Genomic DNA, 10,290 nt, shown 5'->3' on the forward strand with positions numbered 1-10,290 from the left:
GTAGTACTATATATACTACAAAACAAGATTTTTCAAAATGAGGGCCCCACCCCCAATGACCACCAACGGTCATATTAATTGCACAAATAGCCATTTTTTTTAAAATTTACAAAACTAACCTTCTCTAACACTATAAGTACCCCCCTCCCTCTTCTTCATTTCAATACTCAATACTCATTTCTCAATCTAAATTTCTCTCAACTCTCAATCTCCAATTTTCAAGACTTCAAGTCTCAATCTCAATTTTCAAGTTAAATCATGCCTCGTTCGGAAATAGTGCGCTTATTTGTGTCGCAATACTATGAAGTGCTTGAAGTATATGAAGAAGGCCAAATATTAAAGTGCAAGAACTGTGGAAGAGTCTTAAATTTTCGTTCAGGGTGTACCACAGGCATTTTAAGGAGGCATATAAGTATTGTGTTGAGGGTATTTATCCGCAAATTCGTCTTTAAGATTTTTCAACAATTTGTGTTATTTTAAAATTATTAGACGTATTTATGCTTCATGTTGTACTTTGTTATTAATTTATTATGCATGCCAATTTAGTTTTACTATTGATTTGTTATTTTACATTTTCGTCAAACACTTTAATAATTAGATTTCTATATTATATATACCACATATATTTATATAGCCATGCATAAGACCAATTTATATATATACATACACATATGGTTTACAAGAAATTGCCCTAAATAAAAAAAATTAAAAAAAAAGCCCGGAAATAAAAAAAGCCCGTTAGGCCCGCTAAGCCCACGAGCCCGGCCCATTTAGCCTAGGACCATATGGGCTTAGGCCCGTCACGGGCTGGTCCTACCCGTTGAGCCCACGAAGCCCGGGACCGCGAAGCCCGGGACCGCCAGAGCCCGGGACCGCTAAGCCCAGGCTCGTTTAGCCTATTTAGGCCCGGGCCCGGGACCACATACAACCTTATCAATGGGTATAGTTGAAATTCATTTAAAATATATAGATAAGTCAATATACAAAATTTGAGGAAGATTGGAGGTGATTTGGAATGGTTTTGTATCAAAATTCGTAATTAAATCAAGTTCAAAAAGGTCTTCTGCGACACATGTATCACGCATGTATCTCACACACATGTATACATGGATATACCTGTGATACAAAATAGATACAAATGTGATACATATGTGATACACAAATGATACACAGTGTGATACACATATCATTTTTTTCATGTTCAGTTTTTACCGAATTTTCAATTCAAACCACCTCAAAACTTCACCAAATCATCCCAAAACTGATATTCAAGGTCCCTAAGTTGTGTCCAATCTATTCTAATAACACCCACTCAAAACAAAGCAAAAATTTGATATTTTTTTGCTACAAATAGCTAATTGGCTAATTTGGCTAATATTAGTAATATTTTATCATTTGGCCAATTTTTATAATGAGCTACCTATAAATAGACATAGCTGGTAATTCCCAATAATAATAGTGGTTTATGAAAATTTCTCTTTATTTAATAACCTATCTCTTCCTTGCTTTCCCTTCGTGCCTTTCTTTTACTTGTAGAATTTTTTTATCTTTTCCTTTATACAAGGGAAATTATGATTGATTTATGCCTTTTATATCGGCATGTGAAATATAATTTTCTTTTATTTCCTCGTTCTATTAGGATGTGATAATTTTTAATCTACTCTGCTTTCCTATTTAGCATCCACGCAGTTTATTTAATTTTAATGCCTTGACTAAAATGAGAGAGAATTAAATTAAGGTCGCAAGATAATCGCTATACTTCAACCAACAGATAAACATTAATGTAAGTCTTTTAAACTCAAAATCATTAACACACCGTTATCCACGTGCTTTATTACTCTCCATTTATTTTAATACTAAACCAAACGCTTCAAAATAATTTTTGACCAAATAATTTTATAAGATAACATTTCCCACATAAAATAATTTTAGTGGAAAACATTTTACCTTATACCAAATGCATCTAAAGGAAAAAAGTTATTGCCTCAGCAAAAATAGATGGAAAGAATCCTTTTCCCAGGGGAATGTGGCGATCTACAAAAAATTATTAGAGAATAAAACAAAAATTGATATAGTCAAACGAAAATCACATTTGAAGATTTTCATTTCAAAAGTAATATGGATAAGAAGGAATAAGCTTATAATGGCACATCTTCAGATCAAATGGCTTTTATGATAAGGAGGGAAATGCATTGCATATAAGATGTTATTTAAATCATAAGAATTTATGATAATGATACTGCATATTATATGAATATGTTCCCTTCGCCAAAAGAAATTAAAAGGGAAAGACTATATTAAATACTTGAATATGTGTCTTGTGGGAAACCACATATCTAAGGTATCAAATAAATTTTATAAATTAAGATATAGGATGTGCACAAATATGTTTGATAAGTACTATTCATATATGGAACAAAGTATTTAAATTGTGGTAGACCATTTAAAATGAAATAAATTCCCATTATTATTAGAATATCGGAAAGCTAGGAAATAGCATCTCCCTCATCTCTGAGCAAAAGATGCCTATAATATATAAAAGGCAGGTATCAGAACTTCAAATAAAAAAGAAGAGAGATCTAGAGAGAGAGAGAATTTAATTACTTTTCTCTTGGAGTTTTGGTACTTGATAAACTTATCTTATTTCATGCTTAGTATACCAAATTTAATCTTTCCTTATCTAATTGTCATTGTCCTAGTCAATAGTAATAAGGGAAAAGAGTCAAAATTGCTCCTGTACTATTTGAAATTGATTGACTTCACCATGTGTTAAACTTTTGATCAAATATAGTTAATAAAAGTCTTGTTTTTGCGAGTAAATTTTTTGTATGGTCATCTAACTTTTAGCTTCATTACATAAAAGTCATTATTTTTTCTTTTGTCACACAAAAGTCATTTAACTTTGCTCCGGTTATCACAAAAATTATTTTGGCCTGATTTGACAAAGTTCCCACCTGAAAAGTGACGTGACAACCTTAATTAGTGTTTTATACTCACTCCGTTTTAATTTATGTGAACCTATTTCCTTTTTAGTTCGTGCCAAAAGGAATGAATGTGTTTTTGTATTAAATATACAGTTTGAATGGCACAGAATGTGTGTATTGTAGTTTCCAACTATGCGATGCATTCTAATTGTTTATGTTGGCTTATTTGGCAGTATTTTTTTGGGTTGGTCTTGCTTAATAGCCAACACTTTGACATATATTACAATGCACTGATGGTTTCACTTTATTTAGTCCCTTTTTTATTTTGCAGTTTAAGGTATCCCATTTTTGCATTTTAAATAGTTTCATTGAATGAATTAAAAATTTTCTTAAGCTGCACTTAAAATGGGTCAAGGCGTAGGTAAATGAGTAGAAATGGCGTGTAGTAGCCACTAATTAAGAATGTCTTTAATTTTTATCCACTAATTATAATGCTCAGCAAAAATAGCCACTACTAATAGGGAAAAGACTGTTTTACCCTTCCTTCATAAAGGTAACAGTTACACTTCAGGAAATTATTATATATTTATCTCTCAATTCTGGGTAAAAGTACATGCAGTTGCCGCCATTAATGCACAAGCTAGCAGAGATCACGTGAAGTTGAGATCTAGAGAATCTTCTGGTGATTTCTCAAGTCATACGGATAATACGGGAAGCAACTGGAGAATGGTATAGTGGAGGATTACTCCATAAGAAAAGAGTCTAATCTTCATCTTGTTCTTCGCATGCTTGGTGCTATGCATCCAAATCTTAAATTTTCTCGTAAAAAATACTTTGATTTTGTACTTTTTGTTTAAGCAATATTAGCCAGAATCAGAAATGAGAAGTGATAAGCAGTTAGAATAAATTCTTGGATGTTAATATTGCAAGTTAAGGACACTTGGTCCTTAATTTAGAGCCACATCACAGATATTAAGGACAGGTAGTCCTGAACTTCGAGTTCCAAGTTAAAAAGTTAAGGACATGTAGTCCTGAATTTAGAGTTACAAGTTTAAAAGTTAAGGACAATAGGTCCTTAACTTTGATTTCCAAGTTTAAAAGTTAAGGACAGACAGTCCTTAACTTACAGTTACACGTTCAAAAGTTAAGGACAAGCAGTCCTTAACTTACAGTTACAAGTTCAAAAGTTAAGGACAATAGGTCCTTAACTTTGATTTCCAAGTTCAAAAGTTAAGGACAGACAGTCCTTAACTTACAGTTACACGTTCAAAAGTTAAGGACAAGCAGTCCTTAACTTACAGTTACAAGTTCAAAAGTTAAGGACAATAGGTCCTTAACTTTGATTTCCAAGTTCAAAAGTTAAGGACAGACAGTCCTTAACTTACAGTTACACGTTCAAAAGTTAAGGACAAGCAGTACTTAACTTACAGTTACAAGTTGAAAAGTTAAGGACAACAGGTCCTTAACTTTGACTTACAAGTTCAAAAGTTAAGGACGCTTGGTCTTGAAGTTTGAGTTTCAAGTTCAAAAGTTAAGGACATGTAGCCTTGAAGTCCTGAACTTAGAGTTCCAAGTTCAAAAGTTAAGGACATGTAATCCTGAAGTCCTGAACTTAGAGTTTCAAGTTCAAAAGTTAAGGACATGTAGTCCTGAAGTCCTGAAGTTAAGGACATGAGCAGAAGGGTATTTTTGTTTGGCCAGTTAAAGTTTATTAAACTAGTGGCTAAAGGCTAAAGACATTTAAAACACTGGCTTTAAAATAAAGACATGAGCTGTTAGTGGCTATTTGTGCACATCGCCCGGTAAATGATGACAGGTGCGGCCTATGGAGAAAAATGAACTCCATCCGGACAACTGGCTCAAGGCATGAGTTAATACTATATTTAACTTGCTTAATCAATACTCCCTCCATTTTAATTTATGTGAACCCATTTGACTGGGCGTAGAGTTTAAGAAAAGAAAGAAGACTTTCGAACTTGTGGTGTAAAATGAGGCACATATATTTCGTGTGGCTATAAATTATTCCAAATAAGGAAATGAGTCTTTTTTTTGGGCACGGACTAAAAAGGAAATAGTTTCACATAAATTGAAACGGAGGGAGTATAAAACACTAATTAAGGTTGTCACGTCACTTTTCAGGTAGGAACTTTGTCAAATCCGACCAAAATGATTTTTGTGATAACCGGAGCAATGTTAAATGACTTTTGTGTGATAAAAAAAGAATAATAACTTTTGTGTAATGAAGCTAAAAGTTAAATGACTATACATAAAATTTACTCTGTTTTTGCCTTAGACATCAAACAAAGCTCTAAGCTGAAGGTAATTTTAAAACGTAATGAAAAGTTGAGGGTAAATTTTAACCTTTCTTCTTGAAGAATTTAAACACGTGAAGTCCACCTATTTTACACTGAAGCTCTTTTCATGTCCGCAAATATAAGACGCGACAAGCGTATGAATGTGATCAAAAGTCTAACGGACAGTAAAATTAAGCAATTTAGATAGCATATAGGGCCAAATTTGCACCTTTCCTAGTAATGATAATAATAGTCATAATAGCGGATTGTGACGATTCGATAGGTCATTTTGAGTACTAGCCATTATTTTCGTGTTCCAAGTCCTCTATTAGCTATATTTGATATCACGATTTGCGTGCGCAGTCAGTGTATTTTCTGAAAAGATTTTATGTGAAAATTTGAAGAATACATGATTTTGGTTTTAAAAATAACTTGAGTTGACTATTGCCAATATTTTGTGTAAACGATCCCGAATTAGTATTTTGACAATTCCGGTGGGTCCGTATCGTGATTTTGGACTTGGGCGTAAGCCCGAAATTGAATTCTGAAGTCCTTAACTTGATTTGGCTTGTTTTGCCGAAAGCTAGTGATTTGAAGGTTCAAAAATTTCTTAGGTTTGACCATAGGTTGACTTTATAGTTACTGGGTTCGGATTTTGGTTCTAGGACTTGGTATAGGTCCGTTTTGCTATTTGAAACTTGTTTGCAAAACTCGATGCAATTCAGAGTTGATTTGATATGATTCGCACGCTTAGTTGTGATTTTAGTGTTCTTGAGTTTTCTTTTGAAATGTCATGTGTGTTGAGGGTTAATTTGTAGTCTTAGATGTTATTTTGGTGATTTGAGCGCACGAGCGAATTCATATGATGATATTATACTTGTATGCATATTTGATTTGGAGCCCGAGGGGCCCGGGTGAGTTTCGGACGCGTTTCGAATGAGTTTGAGTTGGTTGAAGACTGCTGGTGCATTTTTGTTTCTGGTATTCAGTTGCAGATCTCGCACTTGCGAGGTCAGACCTCGCAATTGCGAGCCTCACTTTTGCGAACAATAGTTCGCATTTGCGAGCATGGGCTGGGACTTCGCAATTGCGAAGAAGGAGTCACATTTGCGATGGATGGTCTATCTGCATTTGTGACTCTATGTTACATCCCGTACTTTAATAGTAGGATGAGTCGTAGTAATCCACATGAGCTTAAAGAGACTAAGACAATTCATGAGGTTATAGAGGATTTGCGACTATGTTATTGTAAGACTCCGTAAGTTTAACAACATTGATACCGTTAGATACATCTTGAAATGGTATTTATTTTGAGTGGAACATTTATTGTAGAAAAAAGTTTGAAAAATATGATTTTATATAGTAATTATTAATATTACTACTTTCGAATATGCTTTAAATTATACTCATAGTATGAGAAAGTTTATGAGATTTTCTTTATTGCAAAGATAGAAATTATTTTCTCACAAGAAAAGAAGGTTATCTTTTTACCATTTTAAGAATTAGGCGTACGAAAATTTGTACTCTTCATATGAGATTAGGAAAATTAGAAATTGAAAAAATATATGTATTTTTACATGGATGTTTTAATAAAATAATAATGTATCTCTGTAGCCAACAACGTGATTTAGAGTGATTTTCTTGCAAATGTGATTTGCTTAATCAATTCACATGAAATAGCTTAATATTATAGCAAGGCGGGATTTTTAATTCTAAGGGAGTACGGTACATCTTTCTCAAGAATATCATACGGATTTTCTCCTACTTCGATCCGCCGTTATGTGTTGTCACAATTGACGTGTGTTAGAGGGATTGTTAAGAGAACCGGCTCAGGTATGTTAAGGCTATCCCTTCTTTCTTTTGGAATGATCCAAGTAACAATACGTAAACTTAATGCTATTTCATAAGTGGTTCTACTCTTAGTAGTTAAGGATGTCTATGTTATTCATTCCTGTAAAGTGATATTCAAGCATGTCTAAGTATGTTCCTAAGTCTCTATTGAGGTATTTGATAAAGATGTTAATACTTATAATATAGTAATACATGCATCTTCATGCATATGCATTTACCACCGTGCTACGGCCGGTTAGGCAGTTACATATTTACCATCGTGCTACGGCTGGTTGGGCAGTCATGTATATTCATTTACTATCGTGCTACGGCCAGTCGGGCAGACATGCATACCGGGCTACGGCCGGTCGGGCAGTTACCACCGGTTGGGCAGTTATGTATCGTTATTTACCACCGCTCGGGCAGTTATGTATCGTTATTTACCACCGCTTGGGCAGTCATACATTTACCACTATACGACGACCGCTCGAGCAGTTACCACTGATTAGTTAGGCAGTCATGCATCGTACGATATGGATAACAGAAATAGTCTCAAAGAGAAGTATTATATATGGTATAATAAGTATGCATATACCGTGGCACTTCACAGATTCAGGTTGATTCTTATACGTCTTTAATTAATGTTGGCTTATTGTTATGTTTCAGTTCTGCCTTAAATACTCAGTACATTATTCGTACTGACGTCCTTTTGTTGGGGACGCTGCATCCATGCCTGCAGGTATAGATAATCATTTTGACGAGCCCTCATAGTAGACGAGATTGGCATTCAGCGAAGGATCGGTAAGACTCCACCTCATTCGGAGTGCAGCCAAGTCTATGAGTCATCGTGTCAGAGTTTTGCTACAGACTTATGGGTAGGCCGGTACCCTGTCCCATTTGATGTTAAATAATCTTAGAGGCTTTGTAGACAGAGGTTCAGTTTGTACAGTATGTCAGAGGCCTTGACGGCCCATACGTATTCATGTTTTAAGAACGATAGCTTATTGATACAGTGTTGCCCACTTACAGTTGTACATTATGAGTCGTGGCCATGTGGGCCCATGATAGTTACAAAAGGAATGAGTTCAGCTAACTCGACCTATGTATGTTATAGTTTTGGTCAAACGATCATGAGTTAAAGAGTGGTTCGCTCGGGCCAGCACGACACCGGGTGCCAGCCACGCCTCCCTAGATTTGGGGCGTGACACTCTAGCATCGCAATTGCGATGCAGTGTTAAGTTGGGTATCTTTGCATTTGATTTATCCGCATTTGCGAAGGTGGGGCAGTTCGCATTTGCGAACATTTTGTCGCATTTGCGACATCTGAGCTTCTGATACAAGGTTCGCATTTGCGACCTTTGTTTCACATTTGCGATGGTCGCAATTGCGAACAAGACATCACAATTGCAGCATCTGCAGCTGGGTAAAAGATGGAAAAATCGGAACTTAGCTTATTTTACACTATTTCTCAACCCTAAACACTCTAGAGGCGATTTTTCAAGAGAATTTTCTTCCCCAAATTATTGGTAAGCAACTTTAATCCATTTATTTTCAATTACCCATTACTTTCCATGTGTTTTCAGTATCAAATCTAGGATTTTCATGGTAGAAACTAGGGATTCAGATAGAAATTAGGGAATTTGTAAAATTGAGATCTAGACCTAAAATTGAGGTTGAATTTCAAAACAAATTACATAACCGGTCTCGGGGGTGAATGGATAATCGGGGTTTGATCCGAACTTAGGGTTTTGACCAAGCGAGCCCGAAGTTGACTTTTGTTGATTTTTTAAAAAATGAACAAAATTTAACCTTTTTCATTGATGGGTAGTTTTTAAAGTAGTTTTGAACCATTTGATTGATAATTTGCTAGATTTGGTTGGTTTGGAGTCTTATTCAAAAGGCAAAGCCGTGGTTGGTTGATTGCTTGGGTTGCGGAGTGAGGTAGGTGTTGTGGATAACCTTGACTTGAAGGACTAGGACTTGTTGGTCTATTTTCTACGTGTACTATATGTGAGTTGACGAGTACATATGCATTGGTAATTGGTTAAAGCATGCAGGTAAAAATTACTTCTTGGTTCTAAGTTGTTTATTTGACTTGTTCTCCATGCTTAGGTTAGATTACTACTTTTAATTATTCGTCTCATATTTATCGTTTATTTTGAAGATGTTGGGAACTTTTAAAAGTTGAGTATGTTATCATAGCTATATAATTGAAGTGAAATTGTTTTCCACCTTGTATTTATTATTTGCTTTTGTATTCTGATTGATAAGGAAGAGTGAAAAGCTCGAAGGGTTTTGTCGTGCCTTATTTGCATTCATTATCATATATTGAGAGATTGGAGAGTAAAAGCACGAAGAGTGATGCCGTGCTATTTTATTTATGATATCACATGGTGAGGACGAGAGTAAAAGTACGAAGGGTGATACCGTGCCATCTTTATTTCATTACCCTGTTTAATTGTCAGATTTGTGATTTACTTGGTTATAGGGTTGCTTATTTTGGAAGTTATTTTGTGATATCGTACTTTCTGTTTTTATGATTTTTTCCCTTTTGCATGTCCCCTCCCAGTTAATATTTTATCGTTCTACTTGTTATTTTGCTGCTTTGTATATATGTCTGTATAGGATTTTACGTAGCTGTCTTGTTATAACCTCGTCACTACCTCGCCGAGGTTAGGCTCGATATTTACGGAGTACATTATGTCGGTTGTACTCATGCTACAGTTATGCACTTATTGTGCAGATACTGGTGCTAATCCTAACGGCGTTTAGAGGTCTTCTGCTCGGACCCATCTATATCCAGGAGACTTGAGGTACGGTTTCACGACGTCCGTAGCCTTGAAGTCGCCTTCTTTATCTATTCTACTGTTTATCTAGATTCAAACAGTTGTGTTTATTTAGACTTTGTCTGAAGCACTCTAGACGCTCATGTATTCGTGACTCTAGTTGCTGGGATTGTATTTAGATTACATTGTTCAGTAGTGTATCACCTTATTTCAGACTAGTCGGTTGTTATTGTTAACATTTTGATTTGAACTGTTAAGAATTGGTTAAAATAATCTAGCTAACATTGGCTTGCCTAGCAAGTGAAATGTTAGGCGCCATCACGGTCCCAAGGGTGGAATTCCGCATCGCGACAAGTTGGTATCAGAGCACTAGGTTGTCTAGGTCTCATGAGTCATGAACAAGCTTAGTAGTGTCTGGAGGATCGGTACGGAAACGTCTGTACTTATATTCTAGAG

Source organism: Nicotiana attenuata, unplaced genomic scaffold (assembly GCF_001879085.1).
Source record: "Nicotiana attenuata strain UT unplaced genomic scaffold, NIATTr2, whole genome shotgun sequence".
Lineage (NCBI taxonomy): Eukaryota > Viridiplantae > Streptophyta > Magnoliopsida > Solanales > Solanaceae > Nicotiana > Nicotiana attenuata.